Here is a 27115-nt window from a genome sequence, read left to right as displayed (position 1 = left end):
CAGAATGAAGACAGGAACATCTGGTCGTGGCAAAGTGCAGCTATGAGTGAGGCATGTGTGAAGGGGATTAAGATAAAAGAAAAAGGAGGAACTGAAGACATCAGGGAAGGAGGTAGTGGAATGTGGCTTGAAAATTGTACATCTCTGCACCCTTCTTTTTTTAATTTTTTTTTTTTAATTTTTTTTCAACGTTTAATTTTTGGGACAGAGAGAGACAGAGCATGAACGGGGGAGGGGCAGAGAGAGAGGGAGACACAGAATCGGAAACAGGCTCCAGGCTCTGAGCCATCAGCCCAGAGCCTGACGCGGGGCTCGAACTCACGGACCGCGAGATCGTGACCTGGCTGAAGTTGGACGCTTAACCGACTGCGCCACCCAGGCGCCCCTTTTTAAAATTTTTTTAACGTTTATTTATTTTTGAGACAGAGAGAGACAGAGCATGAATGGGGGAGGGTCAGAGAGAGGGAGACACAGAATCCGAAACAGGCTTCAGGCTCTGAGCTGTCAGCACAGAGCCCGACGCGGGGCTCGAACTCACGGACCGCGAGATCATGACCTGAGCCGAAGTCGGCCGCCCAACTGACTGAGCCACCCAGGTGCCCCTCTGCACCCTTCTTTAAAGCCTGTACTTCTTACTTTCTGTTCTGATAGAAACTTTGGTTGACAAAGAAAGGAGTTTGATCCTATATTGAGCAAGGGAATTCATGATGAAAATGAAGCATGTTTCAGTAGGCTTAACAAGGCAGTTATCCAAAGGTTGCAGGAGAGAAGAACTAGAATTAATAGGATCAAATAGGAAGTTACTGCAGCCTGTTACTGTAAAACAGTGAAGACATAAATCAGGGATTGGTAAACATTTTCTGTAAAGGGTAAGTTGGTAAATATTTTAGATTTTTATATTATATGATTTCTGTGGCAACTACTGGACACAATATGTAAACAAATAAGCATGGGTGTGTTCCAGTTAAACTTCCTTTACAAAAACAGGCAGATGGCTATATTTGACCAGCAGACAAAAGTTTACTGACTTCTGGTCTAACCCACAGTGGTGACATGGAAATGAAAGAAGGAAACAATTTCAGATGTTGAAAAAAAATTATTATATTCTAATATCTGCTTGAATAAAAGGATCAGGAGATGAATGAACCAAAGATTTCAAATAATGCATCAGTCTTCAAAATATCAATATGAGATTTAGCAATATGGAGATTATAAATTAATTCACAAAAGTCATTTGTTCAAGCAGAAGAATAAAGTTAAGGACAAACTATTAGGATAGCTTGGGATAGAGTAGTTATTGGCCTCTGGGATGGTGGCAACATTCTGTTCCTTGACCTGGGTGTTATATATACTTTGTAAAAAATTTTATGAAGATGTACAATTATGCTTCTTGTCTTTTGTTTATGCTGTATTTCCATAAATCATTGAGGAGGTTGAAAAAAGGAGTAAAACCACTGAAAGGACAAAGAAATCATGATCATAAAAGTAGGATAAGAACTAGAAGAATGAAATACCACAGAAACCAAGAGAGGATAGAAGGACAGGGCCAAAAATGAAGTAAGGTTAATATGAGGATAAAGAAATGGGCTTGAATTTAACTAGGAGGTAAGAGATGACCTCTGAATAGTACCTTCAGTAGAATGGTAAAGTTTAAAATTAGACTACAGGTTTTCAAGCAGAAAGGAGGGGATAAGGAAATGGAATCATTTACTAAAGTACTCACAGACAGTGACTGTAAAGGCAAAGACAAAAGTATTGATAGGAATAATAGAATAGAGTATATTTTGTATCTCATATTTATATCTCATATTTTTAATGGGAAATATATATGTTTGAGGAAAAAAAAAAGAAATAAACCAGTGTAAAATATTGAAGATGTTTATAAGAGACAGAGAGCATATGGGACAAAATAAAATATATAAATGTACGTTTACCTCTTAAAAAAAAGACAGCATAATCATAAAGAAAGGCAAGTTAAGAAAGAAATTGAAGAAGACACAAAGAAATGGAAAAACATTCTATGCTCATGGGTTAGAAGAACAAACATCGTGAAAATGTTTATACTACCCGAAGCAATCTACACATTCAGGGCAATCCCTATCAAAATAGCACCAGCATTCTTTACAGAGCTAGAACAAGCAATTCTAAAATTTTCATGGAACCAGAAAAGACCGCAAATAGCCAAAGTAATGTTGAAAATGAAATCCAAAGCTGGAGGCATCACAACTCCAGACTTCAAACTGTATTACAAAGCTGTAGTCATCAAGACAGTATGATACTGGCACAAAAACAGGCAAATAGATCAGTGGAACAGAATAGAGAACCCAGAAATGGACCCAGAACTATATGGGTAACAAAGCAGGAAAAAATATCAAGTGGAAAAAAAGCCAGTCTCTTCAGCAAATGGTGCTGGGTAAACTGGACAACGACATGCAGATGTATGAAACTGGACCACTTTCTAACACCATACACAAAAAGAAATTCAAAATGGATGAAAGACCTAAATGTGAGGCAGGAAACCATCAAAATCCTAGAGAAAACAGGCAGCAACTTCTTTGACTTCAGCCACAGCAACTTCTTACTAGACATGTGTCCAGAAGCAAGGGAAACAGAAGCAAAAATGAACTACTGGGTCCTCATCAGGAGCTCTGCACAGGGAAGAAAACAATCGACAAAACTAAGGCAACCGACAGAATGGGAGAAGATATTTGCAAATGACATATAGAATAAAGGGCAGTTTCCAAAATCTATAAAAAGCTTATCATACTCAGCACCCCCAAAACAAATAATCCAGTGAAGAAATGGGCAAAAGACATGAATAGACACTTTTCCAGATGGTTCACAGACACATGAAAAGATGCTCAACATCACTTAATCATCATGGAAATACAAATCAAAACCACAATGAGACAGCACCTCAAATCTGTCAGTATGGCTAAAATTAACAACTCAGGAAACAACAGGTGTTGGCAAGGATGCAGAGAAAGGGAAAAACTTCTGCACCATTGGTGGGAATGCAAACTGGTGCAGCCACTCTGGAAAACAGTATAAAAGTTCCTCAAAAAATTAAAAATAGAACTACCCTATGACCCAGCAGTTGTGCTACTAGGTATCAATCCAAAGATTACAAAAATGCTGATTCAAAGGGGCATGTGCACCCCAATGTTTGTAGCAGTGCTATCAACAATTGCCAAATTATGGTAAGAGCCTAAATGTCCATCAACTGATGAATGGATAAAGAAATTGTGGTTTATATACACAATGGTGTACTACATGGCAATGAGAAAGAACAAAATATGGCCCTTTGTAGCAACGTGTATGGAACTGGAGAGTGTGATGCTAAGTGAAATAAGCCATACAGAGAAAGACAGATACCATGTTTTCACTCTTATGTGGATCCTGAGAAACTTAACAGAAACCCATGGAGGAGGGGAAAGAAAAAAAAAAAGAGATTAGAGTGGGAGAGAGCCAAAGCATAAGAGACTCTTAAAAACTGAGAACAAACAGGGTTGATGGGGGGTGGGAGGGAGGGGAGGGTGAGTGATGGGTATTGAGGAGGGCACCTTTTGGGATGAGCACTGGGCGTTGTATGGAAACCAATTTGACAATAAATTTCATATATTGAAAAAAAAAAAACAATAGCCAAATTATGGAAAGAGCCCAAATGTCCATCAACTGATGAATGGATAAAGAAGATGCGGTACGTACGTACACACACACACACACACACACACACACACACACACGAGAATATTACTTCGTGATCAGAACGAAGGAAATCTTTCCATTTGCAGCAATGAGGATGGAACTAGAGTGTATTATGCTACATGAAATAAGTGAGTCAGAGAAAGACAAATATCATATGATTTCACTCATATGTGGAATTTAAGAAACACAACAGATGAACATAGGGGAAAGGAAGGAAAAATAAGATTAAAACATAGAGGGAGGCAAACCATTATAACAAACTGAAGGTTACTGGAGCAGAGGTGGGTGGGGGAATAGGCTAAATGGGTGATGGGCATTAAGGAGGGCACTTGCTGGGATGAGCACTGGGTGTTCTATGTAAGTAATGAATCACTAAATTCTACTCCTGAAACCAATAATATGCTGTGTGTTAACTAACTTGAATTTTAATTTAAAAAAAAGGCAAGATAAATTCAGATCAGCAGTTATTCAGAAGAAGGACAGATCTATCCATGGTGGTGAAGCCATCTGCCCAGTTTTGTTTGCATGTGTTTGGAAGAGTTAATTTGGGGGTTGAAGGAAGGAGGAAAATCTAACTTTAGGAATAAGTTAGTAAAAACTTATTGGAGATGATTGTTAAAGAGTAAGGTACAATTTTAGGATATTCCCCAAAGAATTTCACTGAATACTTGCCCTATGTCCATGCAGCTATGACTATGAATGTGGTTGATCTGCACATCAACTTACAAATTCCTATAAACAATATCATTATTGTATTATTGTGTTACAGGAGAAACCCCACCTCTTTGAAGATCCATCTTGGTGTTGCAATTTTTCCTTTTAGTACACTCTATTTTATAGAATTGGTATAATGGAGTTGAAAAAGGAATCTGGCATAACTATTTATGAAATAAACATTCTAATATTAAGATCAAAGTTCTGGGGCGCCTTAGTGGCGCAGTCGGTTAAGCGGCCGACTTCGGCTCAAGTCATGATCTCACAGTCCGTGTGTTCGAGCCCCGCGTCTGGCTCTGTGCTGACAGCTCAGAGCCCGGAGCCTGTTTCAGATTTTGTGTCTCCCTCTCTCTGACCCTCCCCTGTTCATGCTCTGTCTCTCTCTGTCTCAAAAATAAATAAACGTTAAAAAAAAAAAGATCAAAGTTCTAAGTGGTTTAAATTTACAAAAGTAATTAATCAAATGAACAAATATAGTATACACATACAAACTTAAAAATTTAATGACATTTCTTTATATAATCTTCAAGAGGGTTTTGTTACATGTATATATACAATGCAATAAAAATCAGACTCCTAATTTTAAGGACTCTGGATATTTATTTAAGTGTTCTTATCACTTGTAATTCACTTTGAAAATATGCCAAACTCCATCAAATCCTCTAAAATTAAGACCATGAAGTAATAAATAAAAATCAAATCACTTTGTGAAATTGTATTATATGGGTATAATTGGATACACCTAGCTGCCTCATACTGATACTTAATAAACATTTTTTCAACTGCAATATAATTATCAGTCCTCACTGAACTATGTATGCAAAATTGATGAAACAGTTGAGCCTTAATGAACAGAGATATTTGCATTTCATTACTAGGTTGTATAATTCTGCTCATAAACTTTATGAAATATTTTTAATGTTCAATTCATTTCAGATGAAAGTAAAAAAAAATTTAAATATGTATATCCTGAAGTCTTTTATTCCTCAGTAATGTCCTTTTACTAATATTCTTTCATTTCAATAAAATGGATTGAACCAGGGTAAGATTATAACTTTAAAGATCCATAACTTTATGAATTACTCTCTAAGGTCCATGAAATGTTTATCAGTCAGTTGGATCAGGGCAACACTTTACAATATGCACATCTTTAAGTAACTTTAAGGGTAGTAGGCCTTAACTATTTTGATTGGTATTAACTATTCTAATAAAGACTGATATTATTTACCACTCTGGGTCTTACCGTTCCATGACAGTGTTGCTGAATATTGAAATATTAACAATGACTACTACTGTTATTATTAATACTACTAATATTATTTTAATATTTTTTTGTTGTCATTGAATTTTTTTCTGTTGTTACTTTGATTTTTTATTTCAGGGACAACTCAAACCTCCTGTTTGTTCTCATGATGCTCTCCAAGGAAGAGAAGTGTCAAGACACTCTCATTAGACCTTATTTCCTAGGAATGGAATTCCTTCTCTAGATTAAAGGTCAGCACATTTTTAATGAAATCCCCTTTCTTTCTCTACTCCTGAAGAGAAGTAGGTAATCTCTATTTTGGGGTAATTCCTACTCCTAAATAGGTCAGCCTAGGCAAGCAGAGTTTTAGAAACTAGGACAAGTTTTATTTCTCAGTCCTTTGTCTTTCGATAGTAGAAGGCATGCTTTCAGTGGATCTTTTCTTGTTTTGGAGACATAAGCTGCCAAGTAGGGATAGCACTGAAAGGAGCAGACATCCAACCTCATCATGCCTTAAGTGTTGTTACCATTGAAAAAAGTGAGTCTTCCTCTAAGTCTGAACACAGTCAGAGCACCTTTCATTGGAATATGAGGCTCAGCTTCTAATTGGTCATCTAATATTTATTTGCGTTGTTCTGTTGGATAATGTCTTAATTCTCTCAGGAACATGATAGAGCTTTTCTTACTATCTTACTTAAAGTACCCAACCTCCCTTTCTCTCTATATCCTTGTATTGCTATACTTTCTTTGTAACACTTATTACATCTAGAAATTATATATGTATGTGTATATATGTTCTTTTAGCTATCTCCCATAATTGAACATATCCTATGTGAGATCAAGAACTTTGTTGTGTCTCAGTCACATGGAACAGAATGGGAACTCAGTAAATACTCATTGAACAAGAGGTACACCCTACGATGACTCCCAATGAGTCATGCCTTTGTGTAATTGCCTCTCCTTGAGTGTAGACAGATCTTGTGATTTTCTTCTATGCAATAGAATATGGAAAAGATGAAAGGAGTTTTTAGATTTAGTTAAGGTCTCAAATCAGTTGACTATGAGGTACAAGAAAGATTATCCTGGATGGATCTGACTTAATGAGGTGAAGTTCTTAAAATTTCTATGCCTTATTAACATCACTATTTAATAGCACCCTGTTTCATTACTCTACCCCAGGTATTTATGGATGTAAAACAAGGAAACAAGATTAACAAGCTTTCTTTATACACGCGTTTACACTTTAAATTTTTAAGATTTAATTTATGGTTATTGTAAACTTCTCAAAAAGTGACCATCTAGGGGCGCCTGGGTGGCGCAGTCGGTTAAGCGTCCGACTTCAGCCAGGTCACGATCTCACGGTCCGTGAGTTCGAGCCCCGCGTCAGGCTCTGGGCTGATGGCTCAGAGCCTGGAGCCTGTTTCCGATTCTGTGTCTCCCTCTCTCTCTGCCCCTCCCCCGTTCATGCTCTGTCTCTCTCTGTCTCAAAAATAAATAAACGTTGAAAAAAAAATTAAAAAAAAAAGTGACCATCTAATTAGTGTGGTAAAACTTTTGAACAAGATTGAAAGACACTTTCTCTTTTTTAAATTAATTAATTTATTTTAATATTTATTTTTGAGAGAGAGAGAGAGAGAGAGAGAGAGAGAGAGAGAGAGAGACAAAGCATGAGTGGGGGAGGGGTAGAGAGAATGGGAGATACAGAACTTGAAGCAGACTCCAGACTCCAAGCGCTGTCACCACAGAGCCCCATGCAGGGCTCAAACTCACAAACTGTGAGATCATAACCTGAGCCGAAGTCAGATACTTAACTGACTGAGCCACCCAGGCTCCCTGAAAAACAGTTTCAAAGCTACATATGAACAAATGCAAGAGTAGAGAGCAAACTGAACTGATGATGAGTGATTGGACAGACTTAAAGTAGAAATAAAAGTTAAAGGATAACAATTTTACCTTTTTCCCCAAGTCTTCTTATCTCTGCAGAATTATTCCTACTTACATTCTATCTTGTGTATGTACTGTATGTAATTTGTTTTCATGCTATATAATGTACACTTTCATTGAAACTTTTGGCCATAGATGCTATGTATATGAAGATGACTCCAAATACTTTTTTCTATCCCAGATCTCTTTCCTGATCTCTAGTCTCATGGACATAACTCTTTGCAGGACTCATATCCTTGGGTATCTTATTCTATACTTCCTGATGGTCTCAGAAAGACCTTTTTCTAGTATTAATCTGCTCTTGCCCAAATCCTTTACTATGCATCTATTACGTGTTGTTTTGTAATGTTTTAATCTTACCTCACATTTCTCTATCCTATACTCCAGCTGCATTTAACCTCTTGCAAATCTAGCCTGCACCAGGCAATTTTATCCCTTGTTTTGTGTCAATCCTTATACATGGAAATAACCTCTGTCTACTTAGTTCAAGTATGGCTTCCTCTGTGATGACTTGTAGAAGTGATAGCATCATTTTGATGATCCAACCACATCTTCCACAAATGTGTATACTAATGGCTGTCACCATAGGCTTCATGTCTATGTATTTAACTTGATTTTAAATGCCTTTGGAGTAGAAACTGTGTCTGGACATCTCTGTAAGCTCAGCACATACCACCATATACATGATAAGTTCTCATTAAATATATGACAAATGAATGATTGAACAAGGAAGGTGTGCTTTCCTTTTTGAAGGAGTTTGAAACAGTTATCTGTGTTTGTCAAAAACATTTTTTAGCTAAAATATATTTCCACTCTTAAGTAGACTGTTTCAGTCATTCTAGAAAAACATCTGGGGTAGTCAAATGAATAGATGTGTACCTTGGACTCCAACAGCCTCTTTCCTGGTTACGTATCATAGGGACATTCACACACAGGCCTATGAGGTGACATGTAGAATCTTCATTAGTCTTATGAAGAACTTCCAGTCCATTAGTCTTCCAGGACTTGGAAGCCATATAGTTGTCCATTGCTAGGGGAATGCATAAGGAGCATAATGTTAAATGCTCATTATGGATATGATGTTAAAAGCACATTATGGATAATTATGCAACATTCGGAAACAATGGATGTATGTCCAGAAATATATCTATATCTTTTAAAATATAGTGCTGAGTTAAAAAGTAATACTCAGAATGGTTTCTACAGACTGATATTGTTTATTTAAATTAAAATGCATGCATAAAACAAGACTCACAATAATGCATACATGTAAAGGATACACAACAAACATATAGAGTATCTTCCTGTGAGAGGAAGAGAAATGGGAAGGTGAGGGAATGCAATGGATTAAATAAATCAATAATTCAAATTGGAGAAACAGACTAATAAGTGTAGTACATCATGAAATGAGGATTATGATTAACTCAATATTCTGAACGTTAGGTACCTCTACTCACAAACATAAAAAGAAAACTTAGAAAATAGGAAAGTAGTATAAAGGAAAACTTACATTGCTATTTGAAAATATAAATGGCCTAGGGGTGCCTGGATAGCTCAGTCAGTTAAGCGTCTGATTCTTGGTTTCGGCTCTGGTCTCGATCTCATGATTTTGTGAGTTCAGGCTCTGCCATCAGGCTTTGTGATGACAATGTGGAGCCTGCTTGGGATTCTCTCTCTCCCTCTCTCTCTCTGCCTTTCCCCCACTCACACTGTCTCTGTCTCTCTCAAAATAAATAAATAAACTTTGATAAAAAAATATATAAATGACCTAAATAAAATCATCTGGAATATATAACATTATAAAAATTGACCTAAGTGGAAATGGAAGTCAAGAAAGAATGTCAATAACCTTAGAAAACATTGAATTGTCAGGGAATTAGCTGTAAAAATGACTCATAAGGTCTTTTGTGTAAGTTCTAGCAAATCTTTGGGGACTAGATAATTCACATACTCATTAAATGATGCTACAGAATAGAAAAATGTAGAAATCTTCCAAAATCATGTTTCCTCACTTTATACAACACTGATCTTAAAATCTAACAATGATGGGACAAAAAGAAAAACAAATGCTGCAGTAGAGACTATGACTCCATTTTTAATGTCTGACAGATGACGGCTTTTGGGCCCTGCCCCTTCCTTTCTGCTGTTGCCTCCTGTCTGGGCAAGCTGATAAGAAACTGGAGCTCTTCCTCCCCTGGCACTGAAGAAGTTCAATCCAGGCAAACCCTGACCCAGGCCCCACACCCTAATGGCGATAAGAACCAAAGCCGCCTGTGCCTTCCTTCACTCGAGTCATTTTGGATCTGCTTTGGTGCCTGCCTTCCTCTCCCCAAAAAAGGCCCCTTATATGAGTCATAAATCTTTTCATACCTTCTTTATCTGTACCAGTTTGAGGTCAGGGATTGATCATACGCTTTGAAGGGCAACTACAAAACAGTTGGCATTGTGAGGTCTTTCTTGTCTTGTTTTTGGCTTGCTGATGGCCTGTCCTGCCTGCTGATGAGCATGGAGATTGAGCTGCTGCCTGCTGGCTAGCATATGTTTTGAGTTGTATTGCTCTGTGCTGGTAAGCTTGCATTCTGTTGTATTGTGAGTTGTGCTGTGCTGTGATGAATTTGCTGAGTCCTACCAAACATCTGTTACAAACCTAATGAATCAAATTGGAAGTTTTGATAAGTATTTGGGGACAGGAGTATGGGATTTGACGCCCTCTTTAGAGTGGCCCTGGACCTATTTATATGTATCATTTACAGCAGAAACCATGGCTGACTCTAGATTCAGGGGAGTAACTCTTACACTGTCACCACTGATTGTGTGTCTCAACTAGGCATTGACCCCTGTGCAATGTATGGACTCTTTAGTTGGTTACTTGTGTGGGGAAGAGTAGTCACTATATTGCATGCCCAGATCCACATTCCCAAATTCAGAGGGCTCAGTAGGACTCTTAAATGCCTTAAAATGCCTCTGCTGCTGCTACCCATGCCTCTGTTGCTATAAAGATCTTAATCCTCAAGGTTATAGGGGAAAAAAATCCCATGGCATCCAATGGCATGGACCATCATTTTATTGGGTAACTACAAACTGATAAAAACTGTAGATTTAATTGAATACCACCTTATCAACACATCAAGTGGCTAATTAAAACTCACCTTAATTTCAAGGTCCCTCAACCCAAAAAAATAACATTCACTTTGGGAGAGGCCCTAAGCCCAATGTTACTGCTTTGGTTTACTTTGGATAGAGACATAATAAATACTATCAAGATAGAGAGCACTCCCCTCTCCTCCAGTATATACAGCAACCAAAAACTAAAACAAAACAAAATAGAACAAAATGATCTCTCTATGCAGTGGGAAGAAACAGGAACTGTAGCAGGGGTCTGTGATTTGACTTAATTGGAAATTCATTACTAAAAGAATTTAGGCAAAATAAATGATAAAAAGGGTACCCACTGGCTGTAGTGTCTCTATAATATAGGTTCGAAATTAACTTTAACATCTGCTGAGATGCACTAATTGACAAACTTTTGTGGCCTAAATTGATACTGGGGTTTGAGTAGTAGTTATGCCTATTAAATTTAAACTCTTTTAGGGGAGTTACTGAATATAAAATGGAGGACATACAGTTATGCCTCATCTTTACAGATTTATTATCTTGCTAAATTTCTCATGTCAGAGTGTCCAGTGCCCTAAAATATCCATAGTGGGCATGGATGTTCTGGCCCAAGAAGTTATAAAATTAAATTAAGCCTTTGACACTTAAAATTAGCTTGATAAAATGCAACTCCTTGGACTACCCCTTCCCACACTCCCAGGTTAAATAGTTAATTACAGTTAAGTAGTTAAATACAGTCCTGTATTTAAGCAAGACCTACAGAAATTAAAACCCACCACACAGGACCTACTGAGGGAAGGGGTCATCATTCCTATTGCCTGATTTTGCTAATGCCAATTCTGATAAAAGTGAATGGCACCTAACAGTGGATCACCGCAAGCAGCTCATTTCAGTGTACTAACAACAGATTATGTCATGGGGGAAAATAGTTAGCTCTCTATCTCACATTCTGCACCAAAATAAATTCGAAGTGAAGTAAAGAGTTTATTATAAAAATGAAGTGATGAAAGTTCTAGAAGATCATGTAGTCTTGTTTTGAGGAAAGACTTTCTTAGGAGGACACTAAACCAGAAACTGTAAAGGAGAAAAATGTTGGATTTGCATACCTAAATAAAATGTCCTTATAAGATAATAAAATATAAACCAAATTAAGAGAAAGATTAAAAACCTGAGAACATTTGTGATATATATAGTGTATATGACAAAAAAAAACTAGTCTCTGTGATTTATAAAGCCTCTTTACAAAGTAATTATACAAAAATAGAAAAATATAGACAAATCACATTGGAGAAAAAAATGCAAATAGCATTAAGGATATAACAATATCTATTTTTAACTAATAAAAGTATAAATTAAAATAACAATGTGATAGTATTTTTATTCTATCAAATTGGTAAGTACAGAGAATTAGGAACACATAGCATTGGCCTTGGTGCCGGCAGATGGGAACTTTGATATGCACCTGATGACAGCATAAATTTATATGCCCTTCTTAAAGTCTATCTATTAGTGTAAGTTCTCTAGAGAAACAAAACTAATAGGATGAATATCTATATATAAAAAGAGGTTTATTATAAAACAATTGGCTCCCAAGATTATAAAGGCTGATAAATCTAAAGATCTGTAAAGGCAAGCTGGAGACCCAGGAGAACTGATGATATAGTTCCACTCAGAAGGCTGGCAGGCCTTTGGCCCAGGGAGAGCTTATTTCAGTTCAAGTCTGAAGGCATGAAAAAGCCAGTTTCAGCTTGATGTTTCAGTCCCAGCTTGAAGGCAGTCAGCCATAAGGAGTTCCCTTTTATTCAGGCAATGGCCAACATTTTTGTTCTATTCAGGCCTTAAACTGATTGGATGAGGCCCACCCGCATTAGGGAGGCAATCTATTTTACTAAGTCTCTTTATTTAAATGTTAAGCTCATCCAAAAACACCCTCACAGAAATACCCAGAATTTTGTTTGATCAAATATCTGGGCCCACTGTGGCCCAGTTAAGTCAGTTGACCCATAAAGTTAAATGTGTGTGTGTTTGTGTGTGTGTGTGTGTGTGTGCACGTGCGTGTGTATAATGTATTTATATATAAATGTGTGCACAGTTTGAACCACGAAATCTACTTGTAAGGATTTATTCTAAGGAAATAATTAATAATAAATGCAAAAAACTAGTTCAACATACTACTGTTTACAATAAAAAATTGGAAAATATAAAAAATAAGGTTGAAAAGTATATGCAGCATAATATAATTTTTATTAAAAAATACATATACATAGGACTATGTCCAAAAGTAGGTATACATTACCTGTTAATATTCTTCTCTCATTTTTAGACTTAGAGGTAATTTTCTTTTTCTTTCTTAAATCAATCTTTATTTCTGCTTAACTGTTTTCTGATTATTCTTAAACAAATATGAACTAGATGAATAAAATATTTTTAAATTCTTTTTTTATTTTAACGTTTATTTATTTTTGAGACAGAGAGAGACAGAGCATGAACAGGGGAGGGTCGGAGAGAGAGGGAGTCAGAGAATATGAAACAAGCTCCAGGCTCTGAGCGGTCAGCACAGAGCCTGACACAGGGCTCGAACTCACAGACCGTGAGATCATGACCCGAGCCAGAGTCGGACGCCCAACTGACTGAGCCACCCAGGCGCCCCTAAAATATTTTTAAAAAATAGATTAATTGTCACCTTTTGATGTATCTATATCTACCCAACAAATTGGGTAAGTATGGTGTTTGTTCACTGCTTTGTTCCTGTTACTATTTTAATTACACATTACATTTTGCCATACTATTTAAACCATTTGAAAGCATAGTTTTAAATATCTGCACAATGCTTCATTATTTGTATGAAGCATACTCCATTTAGTCATATTCTATTGTTAAACAATGGAAGTATTTATAATAGTGAAAAATTGGAGCCACTTGTGTATATATTTTGATCCATAGTTCTGAATATCTTCTTAGGACAGATCTCTAAAAGTGGAACTAGTTAATCAGTTTAAATTATTGAGGTTTTTTTTTTTAATGTTTATTTGTTTTGAGAGAGAGAGAGAGAGAGAGAGCGAGCGAGCGAGCCAGGGACAGGCGGAGAGAGGAAGAGAGAGAATCTCAGGCAGGCTCCGTCCGCACTGTCAGCACAGCCTGATCTAGGGCTCAATCTCATGAACTGCAAGATCATGACCTGAGCTGAAATCAAGAGTCAGATGCTTAACCAAATGAGCCACCCAGGTGGCCCCAAATTTTTGAGGTTTTTGATACATATTGTAAAATTGTCTCAACCAAGATGAATGAACTTTTCTCCTGCCTTCTACCAAAAATGCTGAGTTCATCACATCTGAGGTAAATATGACTTAAACAAAGAAACACAAAATTTTTGTCAATTTGACAAAATATAGTATTACATTTGATTTTTATAATTTTCACATCTTTGTTCTAATTATGTAGTATGCGAGGCTGAATGTTTTTCAAATTTATTAGCCATACATATAACCTGTTTTTTCATTTTTTCAAGTTTTTATTTAAATTCCAGTGAACATACAGTGTAATACCTTCTATGTGTTTATTTCCCTGATTTTTCTGTTTATGTAAGGTAGGAGAGGGGAATCCCATTCAGTAGGACTCTTTACATTGTAACAATTTAATCCTTCAAATATTTGTAGCTAATGCTTGTTCCCAATTTGTGGTTTGTGAGTATTCCTTCAAAAGTAACTAAGATGGTGTTTTGTCTGATGCCACAGACCCTGGCATTTTACCGCCTAGATATAATCCTGGCCCCACAAATTGAGAAGCTGTTGGCTTCCCATTGTCCCAAGATCTCAGAGTGGGCGGACAACAGGAAAGAGCCACATACAGGTGCATCTGGACACATGATACCAATAATAATGGCATTTCCCTCCATGTGGAGTGAAATGCATCACCATGTTGAATTTAATCTGCTTCAAAGATCTGCATCTCCATTGAGTTTGCTGTAACCCTGTACTAAAACAAATTGAGGTTGCTATCATTTGGACATGTTTTCTTAGGTCTTTACTCATTATGCACTTGGAAAAGGCTATGAATATTTACATACCTCAGAGTTAGTAGTATACCAAATGAATCCTCGGGCCCTTCTTGCTTTCAGTTGCTCAAGTTTTGAAATTTTAAAATAGTATTTGTAGTTCATTTTGTGACTTTAATGCATGATTTGGATTGATTTATCTCCATCAGAGTAGGGCATAAATTTGCCTGTGTACTCACCACACAGAATTAGCAAATTAAAAAATGTTAGCACTTGATCGTAGTTGCCACAAGTATACATATTTTCAGTAAGGAGTTGAAATCCATTTTATTATTGCTTTCCAGGGCTAGTCTCCCATCTCTACAAGCAGCCAATTATTAAGAATTTTGTGTGTCTCTTTCTGGGGTTCACTTTTCATTTTCTATTATGAAAATAAATATATGTCTTAAACATATGTGTATATATATATGCTATATACCAACATATCTATCTTTGATGCCTTTTATAGTTATGATGTATGGAATTTTATGTTTTTAAAAATTAATGCCAAAGCAACTGCATGTTTTATTAAATGCAAGGTATGTATTGAAAGTACCCATATTTCTCATATGTCTTATTTATTCATTTAAGAAACTGGCTATCAGTTATTAAATAAATCTACCCTAACTTATTTATTACCATGATGAGCATTTAGGATTTTTTCACTTTTTTTCATTATTACAAAAAGACTGTATATGTGGCAGTTCTTCAACTTATTTTGTTTCAAGATGCTTTTACACCCAAATAATATTCAGAGCCCAAACACCTTTCGTTTAGCTTGTTACATCTACCAATATTCATTGTATGAAACTGATAAATTAGAAAATATGGAATTGACACTCGAACAATGCAGGGTTTTGGGGAGCCAATCTTTGTGCACAAACCTCTCGTGGTTTGTGGATTCAAGCCCTGGGTCAGGCTATGTGCTGACAGTGTTCAGCCTGCTTGGGATTCTCTCTCTCTCTCTCTCTCTCTCTCTCTCCTCCTCCTCCTCCTCCTCCTCCTCCTCCTCCTCCTCCCTCCCCAAAATAAGTAAACTCAAAAAAAAGAAGTTATTGACATAATTACAATTATTATTTTTTTGCTGCCAAGTATAATTTAGATTCAAAATATGTTCATTGCTTTCTTTGCACACCATTCCTGCTTGTATCTTGTGTTTCCCTTCTTTCTTTCAATTTTATTATTTATTTATTTATTTATTTATTTATTTATTTATTTATTTATTTAGAGAAAGAGAGAGTGTGTGTGTGTGCATGGGAGTACCAAGGGGCAGAGAGAAAGGGAGAGAGAGAATCCCAAACAGTCTCTGCTTTGTCCGTGCGGAGATTCAATTCAGGGCATTTCTGAGATCATGACCTGAGCCGAAATCAAGAGTGGATGCTTAACTGACTGAGCCATCCAGGCACCCTTTGTGTTTCCCTTCTTGGTTCAATTTTCTTTTTGTAGGTCCTACTTTAACAGTTCTTTCTGTTGGTGTTGTGAGTAATAACCTCATTGTTTGACCAAGAAAATCTTGTTTTCACACTTGTTTTCACACTAACTTTTGCCTTGTATTTTATATGGGCAGAATTTTAGGTTGATTTTCATTCCTTTGTTCATATTTTTTCTTTCTGGAGTTTTACAATATTTTTCTCTTCAATTTTTGTAATTCCTGGTGTCCCTATAATTTGTTTAAAAAAAATTTTTTTAATGTTTATTCATTTTTGAGAGTCAGAGACAGAGAGCAAGAAGGGGTGGGGCAGAGATAGAGGGAGACACAGAATCCAAAGCAGGCTCCAGGCTCTGAGCTGTCAGCACAGAGCCCAATGCAGGGCTTGAATGCACAAGCTGTGAGATCATGACCTGAGCCGAAGTCAGATCCTTAACGGACTAAGCCACCCAGGCACCCCAACCCTATAATTTGGTTTTTTTTAATTTGTTTAAATTAACGTGGTGTTTTTTGTGGGTTTTTTAATTTTGTTCAGGACTTCTTATATCTCATCAATTTACCCTTTTTCAAGTCTGAAATGTTGTCAGCCACTGAATATTACCTTTCTCCTATTCTTTCTATTCTCATTCTTGATATCCTATTAGATGTATGTTCAAACTTTTCATCTTAGCATCTATTTCTTATAATTACTTATTTATATTTTTTATTTCTTTAGCTTATCCTCAATAGTTTATTTATATCTAGATTCTGTTTGACCATTTTTTCTCTTCACTCTTATCTAATATACTGTCAAAATTATCCTTTTTTCTAGTTTAGGTGTTTTTTTTCAAAACAGTTTAATTGAGATATAATTCACACATCATCCTTTTCCCTTCTCAAAGTACAGGTTTAGTGATTTTTAGTATACTCATAAAATTGTACAATATCATTACTATCTACTCTTAGAACACTTCATCACACCAAAAAAAAAAAAACATACCCATGTGCAGTCACTCCCTGTATCTTCCCTCCCCCTCCCCAGGGAACCATTAATTCACCATTTGTCTCTACAGATTTGTCTCTTCTGGGTATTTCATATAAATGGAATCATACATAGATGGTCTGTTGTGACTGGCTACTTTCACTTAGCTTAATGGGGTTTTTAAAAATTTTTTTTAATGTTTTTATTTATTTTTGAGAGAGAGACAGAGCAAGTGGGGTAGGGGCAGAGAGAGAGAGAGGGAGACACAGAATCCAAAGCAGGCTCCAGGCTCTAAGCTGTCAGCACAGAGCCCAATGCAGGGCTCGAACTCACAAGCTGTGAGATCATGACCTGAGCCAAAGTTGGACACTCAACCGACTGAGCCACCCAGGCGCCCCTCACTTAGTTTAATGTTTTTAAGCTTCATTCATGCCATAACCTTTATGAGTACTGCATTTCTTTGTATTGCAAATAATATTCCATCGTGTGGATACACCATGTTTTGTTTATGCATTCTCAGTCGATGAACATTTGGATTATTTGCACTTTTTGGCTGTCTTGCACAATGCTGCTATGAACATTAGTGTACAAGTAGTTTGTGTGTATGTATGTTTTCATTTCTCTTGGGTATATACTTAGGCATAAAACTGCTTGACTATGGGGTAAACCTATACTCGATATTTTGATGAATTCCAAACTGTTTTCCACAGTGGCTGTATCATTTTAAATTCATATCAGTAATGAGTGAGGTTTCTAATTTCTCAATACTCAGTACTTACTGGTGTCTTTTGCTTGGAACTATCCTAATGTGTATGTGAAGTGGCGTCTCATTGTGATTTTGATTTGCATTTCCCTAGTGATAAAAGATACTGAGCATCATTTCATGTGCTAATTGCCCATCTTTATATGTTCCTTGGAGCAATGCCTAAACAAACCATTTGCCCATTTTTAATTGTATAATTTATCTTTCTATTGTTGAGTTGGTAATTCTTTATATATTATGGATAAAAAAATCTTTGTTAGATATATGATTTGAAAATATCTCTCCAATTGTGTGGGTTATCTTTTTACTCTCTTGATGGTATCCTTTGAAGACAGAAGTTTTTAATACTGATGAAGTGCAATTTATTTTTTCGTTTGCTATTTGTACTTTTGGTGTCATATCTAAGAAATCTTACCTATTCCAAAGTTATAAAGACTTAACCCTGTGTTTTTTCTAATATTTTAATAGTTGTAGCTTTTATACTTAGAAATATGATGTATTTTTAGTTAACTTTTATATATGATATGAGGTAGGGATCCAAGTTCATTCTTTTGCATGTGGATATATTTATTAGTCCACATCTTGCTTAAATATATACAAATAGTGGGGCATGATTACATTTATCTAGGATTTATATGTACTTGACACGGGAGAAGTAGTTTTCCATGTTAGCCCAATTGCTACTGTGACTCAAAGAAATTCTAAAAACACTGTCTAATATCATGGGAGGTTGTACCAAAATGACAGAACTTATCCATGTGCTAGTATTGGATGTAGCAATCTCAATGATCACAAACCCATTCACTAGAATGATATTTATTAAGTGGATGAATGGTTTTATGTTTAAAATAAATAATAAAAAGACTGTAATTTCAATGGTCATTATAAATATTAGCTTTTATGACTTAAAAACATTTTTTTAATGTTTATTTTTGAGAGAGAGAGGCAGAGTGCGAGCAAGGGAGGGGCAGAAAGGGAGGCACATAATTCGAAGCAGGCTCCAGGCTCTGCGCTGTCAGCACAGAGCCCAGGGCAGGGCTCCAACCCATGAACTGTGAGATCATGACCTGAGACAAAGTAAGACACTTAACCAACTGAGCCACCCAGGAGCCCCGTAGCTTTTATGACTTTAAAACTTGAGTCTAATGAAAGAAAAAACTGTTTTAAGTCAGCTCCTTGCCTGTGCAGAATGAGAACTAATATTCATAAAGATAATCTCTTTATTGTACATGTACCTATTATTTTCTGAATCTTTTCCCTCCTTTTTGATGAGATATAATCAACATACAGCACTGTATAAGTTTAATGATTTGCCTTACATTGTAAAATGATTATTACCACAGTAGGTTTGGTTAACATCCATCATCTCACATAGATACAAATATTTTCTGAATCTTAAAGGTAAATTTTTTTCTGAAATTTTGATTGAGTTTTACATTGACAAGGGATCTTAAAACTTATAAGTCCTGATACCTTTCTTTCAGGGATCAGAAAACCAAGGTCAAGAGTGCTTAAGTGACTTGTTCAAAGGCATATAACCAGTTAATGAGAGACCACACAGTGAACCCAAATGTGCTGACTTTTTTTGAGATCAGTGCTTTCCCCACTCACATGGTATTCTTCTTCAGAAAATAAGAATAATATAAGCTTGGAGTATACCTGTTGGTTTATGATTGGCCTAGGGAATGCTCACACAGCTGTACTGGAAATAAATTATGAAGGGGCACAAAGACGATCATAAAAATGATCAATGAGGATTCCATAAATGATGAAATCATAAATGAGTACCTAAGAAATTTGATTTTATTTGATATTCTTCCTCTACTACTTATACTTGAGTTTTCTCTTTAAAATTGCCTTCCATAGGCCTAGAAATAAAAAAACTGTGTAGGTAGATGTTGGATTCCATGTATCTTAATGTCCTCCTCACATTCCTGGAGGCTAATGTGTGAAAAGTGTAGGTTGAACATCTGCCTTTCTTTCAGTTAAATAGCACCTTTTTAGGACAAAATTTAGAATGAAAGGGGTCAATTTCTATTGAGGATTTATTTATCTTGAAATTAATAGAATCTGAAAGAAGCTGTTAGTAAAATTTTGTAGGTGGAAGATGGGTGACGAAGAGTCTAGAAAACCAGCTATTGAAAATAGAAATGTGTTTTTATAGCTTTGTTGTTCAAAGGTGTTTTTTATTTTTGTGTGTATTTTTTTTTTAATTTTACTGACACATATAGTGAGAAACTAATTAGTAATGTATTGGTAAAAAAAGTTTCAGTTTTGTTCAGAAATTAATAGAAGGAATGTCTCCTTATATTACTAGAAACATTTCTTTCTGTTTAATTGCATTATATAGTGGTGGGTTTAAATTGCAAGGAAAGAAAATACATCTATGTTGTCCTGAGAATAACTGAATTCTTTTAGTTATTGTTGCTTTTTTTTTAAATCCAAGAGTAATGAACCATCCATATTTTTTTCAAATAAAAACTTAGGAAATGTAACCTATACTTTTTTGCATAAAATAAGAACCATAAAAATTTATCTTTGTTTTACAGATTTTTCCCAAGGAACTTATTGTACCAATCTTCACAAAATCCTCAGGCAAAGGGTATCAGTAATCTATAAGGAAGACGTAGAAATAGCAGGGAAAATTTGGCATCTTTTAAAATACTAAATACTAAAATACTAAATACTAAATAGAAGTAGGTGTTCTGCATTTTATCCTATTTATATGGCAAGGACTGGTTTAGAATTAAGGTAATGCTTCTTGTCTTTTTATCCATTCATTCATTCATTTCAAAATAAGTGCCAACCGGGTATTGGACTATGTGTTTACAGGCACTGGGCAAAACATCAGTGATATCAAGATAAAAGACAAAACATTTCTGCCCTCAAATTATTCACAGTCTAATGGAGAACAAAGAAAGTTAGATGGATGACTATAGGATAACATAAGTAAACTTTGGAGAATAAAAAACAAATAGAGGGCATCATGTACAGACGAGAAGATTAAAGAAGATGGAAAACCCTCAGTACAGAGTCTAACTCACTGCATTGTCTACCAGTTCCAAGCCATTTTTTAAGATCCTCCAGAGACTTTACCTAGAAGACATGATAAGGTCCAAGATCATGATGTTCTCGTTTCATGACTGTTTTTGCACTAGTATTTCACTCATGGCTAAGATGCAGAGTGTAAGGGAGAGAACATGGACCTGGGAGTGATCACTCCAGGGTACAAATCATGGTTTACCCATTCAATGACGTTATGACTTTAGAAAAATGACTGCACTTCTCTGGATCTGTGTTTCCTAATTTTTAAAATGACACTAATAATGAGGTAATTTGTATGTTTAAATGGGGCAACATTTAATGTGTTGATATAGTTCCTGGCCTTTAACAAATGTTTTAAATCCATGAACATTCATTAACATCCATTACTTTAAAATTTTTTTTAATGTTTTATTTTATTTTTGAGAGACAGAGAAAGATAGCATGAGTCGGGGAGGAGGAGAGAGAGAGGGAGACACAGAATCCAAAGCAGGCTCCAGGTTCCGAGGTGTCAGCACAGAGCCTGACACAGGGCTCAAACCCACAAACTGTGAGATCATGACATGAGCTGAAGTTGGATGCCCAACCAACTGAGCCACCCAGGTGCCCCTAACATCCATTACTTTTAAAAATAATTTCATAACCAAAATTATTAATAGTAAAATTTTAAACTTTAAACAAATTTAAATAATGTAGTTCTGTTGAGCATTGTTTTAAAGTCGATACGACACCCATGATGGTAAGGGAATTTCTCAAGTAACAAATAGGCTTTATTTTAAAAATTAATGTGTATGTCCATTATTTGGATCTCATAATGACATTTTCACACATAAGCTATTAATCAACATAACCATAATCAAACACTTATTCAATATTATTTTTGTGTCATGTTTCAGTTTAGAGCACAAAATCCTACTTAACCCACAATATAAGTGAAAGGGAAGATATTCCTTCTGTTTGCTTCTTCACACATGGCAACTTAAATCACTTGGTGAAGAGGAATTAATGGCCAGTTTACCACTTATATCCACTCTGGCAAGAGTATTGGCATCGTGGTTTTTGCGTGGTGTGATGCAGACAAAAAATGTACACAAATATATGTACACTGAGCACTTTCACCATACATAACATTTTATTAGTTTTTATATTGGTTCTTTATAATGACTTGGTAATTGGTGTAGTGAATTATCAATAATTTAAGAAATGGTCTGATTTTGTGCCAATACCATACTGTCTTGGTAATTACACTTTTGTAATACACCTTGAAGTCTAGAATTGTGATGCCTCCAGCTTTGGATTTCTTTTTCAACATTACTTTGGCTATTTGGGGTCTTTTCTTGTTCCATACAAATCTTAGGATGGTTTGTTCTAGCTGTGTGAAAAACGCTGGTGTTATTTTGATAGGTATTTCATTGAATGTGTAGATTGTTTTGGATAATATAGACTTTTTCACAATATTTATCTTCTGATCCATGAGCATGGAATGTTTTTCCATTTCTTTGTGTCTTCTTCAATTTCTTTCATAAGCTTTTTATAGTTTTTAGCGTACAGATCTTTTACTCTTTTGCTAGGTTTATTCCTAGGTATCTTATGGTTTTGGTGCAATTGTAAATGGGATGGATTCCTTGATTTCTCTTTCTGCTGCTTTCATTATTGGTGTATAGAAATACAACCAATTTCTGTATGATGATTTTATATCCTGTGGGTTTGCTGAATTCACATATCAGTTCTAGCAGTTTTTTGGTGGACTCTCTCAGGTTTCAATGTCTTGATTCAAACTTTTGTGAGATATTGCTTGAGAGTTTATAAGTTACCCAAATTATATCTCTCCCAAACCTCTTCTTCTTTTTACTATCTATCTATCTATCTATCTATCTATCTATCTATCTATCTATCTATTTATTAAATTTGGTTGTTTTTAATTTAATTCAATACTTTGGCTGTTGATTTTTTGTAAACTTGATCCTTTTTTTATTAACTTATTTATTATTGTTTTAAATTCACATCTAAATTACTTAGCATATAGTGCAACAATGATTTCAGGAGTAGATTCCTTAGTGCCCCTTACCCATTTAGCACATCCCCCCTCCCAAAACCCCTCCCATACCCTCAGTTTGTTCTCCATATTTATGAGTCTCTTCTCTTTTGTCCCCCTCCCTGTTTTTATATTATTTTTGTTTCCCTTCCCTTATGTTCATCTGTTTTGTCTCTTAAAGTCCTCATATGAGTGAAGTCATAGGATTTTTGTCTTTCTCTGACTAATTTCACTTAACGTAATACTCTCCAGTTCCATCCATGTAGTTGCAAATGGCAAGATTTCATTCTTTTTGATTGCCTAGTAATACTCTATTGTATATATATACCACATCTTCTTTATCCATTCATCCATCGATGGACATTTGGGTTCTTTCCATACTTTGGCTATTGCAGATAGTGCTGCTATAAACATTGGGGTGCATGTGTCCCTTTGAAACAGCACACCTGTATCTCTTGGATAAATGCCTAGTAGTGCAATTGCTGAGTCGTAGCGTGGTTCTATTTTTAACTTTTTGAGGAACCTCCATACTGTTTTCCAGAGTGGCTGTGCCAGCTTGCATTGCCACCAACAATGCAAAAGAGATCCTCTTTCTCCGCATCCTCGCCAACATCTGTTGTTGTCTGAATTGTTTATGTTAGCCATTCTGACAGGTGTAAGGTGGTATCCCATTTTGGTTTTGATCTGTATTTCCCTGATGATGTTGAATATTTTTTTCATGTAACGGTTGGCCATCTGGATGTATTCTTTGGAGAAGTATCTATTCATGTCTTTTGCCCATTTCTTCACTGGATTATTTGTTTTTGGATGTTGAGTTTGATAAGTTCTTTGTAGATTTTGAATACTAATCCTTTATCTGATATATCATTTGCAAAAATCTTCTCCCATTCTGCCAGTTGCCTTTTAGTTTTGTTGATTGTTTCCTTCACTGTGCAGAAGCTTTTTATTTTGATGAGGTCCCAGCAGTTCATTTTTGTTTTTGTTCCCCTTGCCTCTGGAGATGTGTTGAATAACAAGTTGCTGTGACCAAGATCAAAGAGGTTTTTGCCTGCATTCTCCTCCAGGATTTTGATGGCTTCCTGTCTTACATTTAGGTCTTTCATCCATTTTGAGTTTATTTTTATGTATGGTATAAGAAAGTGGTCCAGGTTTATTCTTCTGCATGTCGCTGTCCAGTTTTCCCAGCAACACTTGCTGAAGAGACTGTCTTTATTCCATTGGATATTCTTTCCTGCTTTGTCAAAGATTAGTTGGCCATACGTTTGTGGGTCAATTTCTGGGTTCTCTCTTCTGTTCCATTGATCTGAGTGTCTGTTCTTTTCTGGATGATTACTGCTTTGTAGTATAGCTTGAAGTCCAGGATTGTGATGCCTTCTGCTTTGGTTTTCTTTTTCAAGATTGCTTTGGCTATTTGGGGTCTTTTCTGGTTCCATACAAATTTTAGGATTGTTTGTTCTAGCTCTGTGAAGAATGCTGGTGTTATTTTGATAGGGATTGCATTGAACATGTAGATTGCTTTGGGTAGTATCGACATTTTAACAATATTTGTTCTTCCTATCCAGGAGCATGGATCTTTTTCCATTTTTTTTTGTGCCTTCTTCAATTTCTTTCATAAGCTTTCTATAGTTTTCAGCGTATAGATTTTTCACCTCTTTGGTTAGATTTATTCCTAGGTATTTTATGGTTTTCAGTGCAACTGTAAATGGAATCTATTCCTTGATTTCTCTTTCTGTTGTTTCATTGTTGGCGTATAGGAATGCAACTGATTTCTGTGCATTGATTTTATATTCTGCAACTTTGCTGAATTCATGAATCAGTTCTAGCAGTTTTTTGGTGGAATTTTTTTGGTTTTCCATATAGAGTATCATATCATCTGCAAAGAGTGAAAGTTTGACCTCCTCCTGGCTGATTTGGATGCCTTTTATTTCTTTGTATTGTCTGATTGCAGAAGCTCAGACTTCCAATATTAAATTGAATAACAGTGGCAAGAGTGGACATCCCTGTCTTGTTCCTGACCTTAGGGGGAAAGCTCTCAGTTTTTCCCCATTGAAGATGATATTAGCATTGGGTTGCTCATATATGGCTTTTATGATCCCAAGGTATGCTCCTTCTATCCCTACTTTCTTGAGGGTTTTTATCAAGAAAGGATGGTGTATTTTGTCAAATGCTTTCTCTGCATCTATTGAGAGAATCACATGGTTCTTGTCCTTTCTTTTATTGATGTGATGAATCATGTACATTGTTTTGCAGATATTGAATGAACCCTACATCCCAGGTATAAATCCTACTTGGTTGTGGTGAATAATTTTTTTAATTTATTGTTGTATCCAGTTGCCTAATATCTTGTTGAGGATTTTTGCATCTATGTTCATCATGGAAATTGGTCTATAGTTCTCTTTTTCAGTGGGGTGTCTGGTTTTGGAATCGTAATATTGGCTTCATAGGAAGAGTTTGGGAGTTTTCCTTCCATTTCTATTTTTTGAAAGAGCTTCAAGAGAATAGGTGTTAACTCTTCCTTAAGTGTTTGGTAGATTTCCCCTGGAAAGCCATCTGGCTCTGGACTCTGGTTTTTTGGCACATTTTTGATTACTAATTCGATTTCCTTACTGGTTATTAGTCTGTTCAAATGTTCTATTTCTTCCTGTTTCAGTTTTGGTAGTGTATATGTTTCTAGGAATTTGTCCATTTCTTCCAGATTGCCCATTTTATTGGCATATAATTGATCATAATATTCGCTTATTATTGTTTTATTTCTGCTGTGTTGTGATCTCTCCTCTTTCATTCTTGATTTTATCTATTTGGGTCCTATACTTTTTTCTTTTTGATTAAACTGGCTAGCGGTTTATCAATTTTGTTAATTCTTTCAAAGAACCAGCTTCTGGTTTCATTGATATCTTCTTGTTTTGTTTTTTTGTTTGTTTTGATAGCATTAATTTCTGCTCTAATCTTTATTATTTCCTGTCTTCTGCTGATTTGGGGTTTTATTTGCTGTTCTTTTTCCAGCTCCTTAAGGCATAAGTTTAGGTTGTGTATCTGAGATCTTTCTTCCTTCTTTAGGAGGGCCTGGATTGCTATATACTTTCCTCTTATGACCCCCTTTGCTGCGTCCTAGAGGTTTTGGGTTGTGGTGTTATCATTTTCATTGGCTACCATGTATTTTTTAATTTCCTCTTTAACTTCTTGGTTTAGCCCATTCATTCTTTAGTAGGATGTTCTTTAGTCTCCAAGTATTTACCTTTCCAAATTTTTTCTTGTGGTTGATTTCGAGTTTCATAGCATTGTGGTCTGAAAAGATGCACGGTATGATCTCAATCTTTTTGTACTTACTTAGGGCAGATTTGTGTCCGAGTATGTGGTCTATTCTGGACAACATTCCATGTGCACTGGAGAAGAATGTATATCCTGCTGCTTTAGGATGAAATGGTCTGAATATATGTGTTAAGTCCATCTGGTCCAGTGTGTCATTCAAAGCCATTGTTTCTTCATTGTTTTTTTGGTAGATGATCTGTCTATTGCTGTGAGTGGGGTGTTGAAGTCTCCTACTGTTATGGTATTATTATAAATGAGTTTCTTTATGTTTGTGATTAATTGATGTATATATTTGGGTGCTTCTTGGTGGATAGACCCCTTGACTATGATATAATGTCCTTCTGCATCTCTTGATACAGTCTTTATTTTAAAGTCAGGATTGTCTGATGTAAGTATGGCTACTCCAGCTTTCTTTTGTTGACCATTAGCATGATAGATGGTTCTTCATCCCCTTATTTTCAATCTGAAGGTGTCTTTAGGTCTAAAGTGGGTGTCTTGTAAACAGCATATAGATGGATCTTGTTTTCTTATCCATTCTGTTACCCTATGTCTTTTGATTGCAGCATGGAGCCCATTGACGTTTAGAGTGAGTACTGAAAGATATGAATTTATTGCCTTTATGATGCTTGTAGAGTTGGAGTTTCTGGTGGTGTTCTCTGGTCCTTTCTAATCTTTGTTGCTTTTGATATATATATATATATATATTTTTTTTTTTTTCCATCTTTTCAGAAAGTCCCCCTTAAAATTTCTTGCAGGGCTGGTTTAGTGGTCACAAACTCCTTTAATTTTTGTTTGTCTGGGAAACTTTTTATCTCTCCTT

The 27115-nt window shown here is 35.8% G+C and overlaps 1 long non-coding RNA gene across 4 annotated transcripts in view; it reads left to right on the top strand.

The window, feature by feature from the left end:
* LOC111560996 overlaps positions 1-27115 on the top strand; it is a 193222-nt gene that overhangs the window by 89760 nt on the left and 76347 nt on the right. For all 4 annotated transcript variants that reach the window (XR_006599542.1, XR_006599541.1, XR_006599543.1 and 1 more), the window contains exon 3: positions 5804-5916. This is a non-coding gene — a long non-coding RNA (uncharacterized LOC111560996). The remainder of the gene's footprint in view (positions 1-5803; positions 5917-27115) is intronic.

Source organism: Felis catus, chromosome B3 (genome assembly GCF_018350175.1).
Source record: "Felis catus isolate Fca126 chromosome B3, F.catus_Fca126_mat1.0, whole genome shotgun sequence".
NCBI classification, from domain to species: domain Eukaryota; kingdom Metazoa; phylum Chordata; class Mammalia; order Carnivora; family Felidae; genus Felis; species Felis catus.
This window is presented reverse-complemented; position numbering and strand designations above follow the sequence as displayed.